Genomic DNA, 1,468 nt, shown 5'->3' with positions numbered 1-1,468 from the left:
AACAATAACGACACTAGCAATAATAATAATCAGTAAAACAAGAGGGCAGTAGACAGATTGATGATTCATCGACGTAACAGCGATGAGAAGTTTACGTTAACTGAAAAACGCAAGCTAGGATGACGAGGCAAAATTCCCGCTGTGTCGTCTGTGTGATGTAGGACAGGCCGTTGTTCAATTGTGTATTTCACCGTTATGTGTATTGACGTTTAAAATCCTCTTGGTTGTTTTATTTTTTCCGTGTTTTTGTTGTGAATTGTTGTAAAATGGATGTTTTTTTTTTTTTTGTTTGTGTGCTAAGGTCGGTTCGTTTGTTGTGGATTTCATTGCTGGTGTATCTGAGATTCTTCGATACGTCTGAAGTTTTGTAATTACGGATAATAGAAGTCTGACGCCAAATAGGTGAAGTTTGTTGAATCGATAATTAGCGCATATGTTAATGCTACTTTTCCCCCACCTCCTCTCCGCTCTGTTCTAGGGGGCGCCTTTACCCCCTCCCCCTCTACACTCCCCACTCCCCCCTATCCTCCTCTTCCTGTCCCCTTCCCTATCCTCTCCTTCTCGCCGATTCGTCAAGCGCGGGATTATTCCTCACCGCTGGCTCTTTGTCGCTCTGTTGACGTTTGCTTTTCGCCTGTATTTGAGTATTCTTTTCCGTATGCCTCCTTCCCTAATTCTCTCTCTCTCTCTCTCTCTCTCTCTCTCTCTCTCTCTCTCTCTCTCTCTCTCTCTCTCTCTCTCTCTCTCTCTCTCTCTCTCTCTCTCTCTTTTTTTCTTTTTCTTTTTTTTTTCTCTCTCTCTCTCTCTCTCTCTCTGCCTCTCTCTCTCTCTCTCTCTCTCTCTCTCTCTCTCTCTGTCTCTCTCCTTCTCTCTCTCTCTCTCTCTCTCTCTCCTCTCTCTCTCTCCTCTCTCTCTCCCTCTCTCTCTCTCTCTCTCTCTCTCTCTCTCTCTCTCTCTCTCTCTCTCTCTCTCTGTCTCTCTCTCTCTCTCTCTCTCTCTCTCTCTCTCTCTCTCTCTCTCTCTCTCTCTCTCTCTCTCTCTCCACACACAGTTCCCTCTTACATCCTCTATATCACTACTTTACGTCCTCGCTTTGTCAACCGCGTTAATTACTCAGCCTGACCGCAAATAACAAGGCTTTCATCTCTACAGGTCATTAAAAAATCCACGCCGACCGGAGGTTGAGAATCACGCTTATGGAACGAATTATATAACATTTTAGATTAAAAAAACGTATTAGATTTATGTGATTTGGCCTATAAGTAAGTAAATAAGATACGGACTTAGCTGATGGATATTTTGACTGAAATCGGTTGGGCCATAAAGTTAGATAATGTCCATGAAGCGTAATTATTGCATTTTGTTTTTAAAACTATATCTTTATCTATCTGCATATATACGCATATACATATACATATACATACACACATACACCCACATATATAAATATATGAATATATATATATTT

The sequence above is a fragment of the Penaeus monodon genome, chromosome 3 (genome assembly GCF_015228065.2).
Source record: "Penaeus monodon isolate SGIC_2016 chromosome 3, NSTDA_Pmon_1, whole genome shotgun sequence".
Classification (NCBI taxonomy): Eukaryota; Metazoa; Arthropoda; class Malacostraca; order Decapoda; family Penaeidae; genus Penaeus; species Penaeus monodon.
This window is presented reverse-complemented; position numbering follows the sequence as displayed.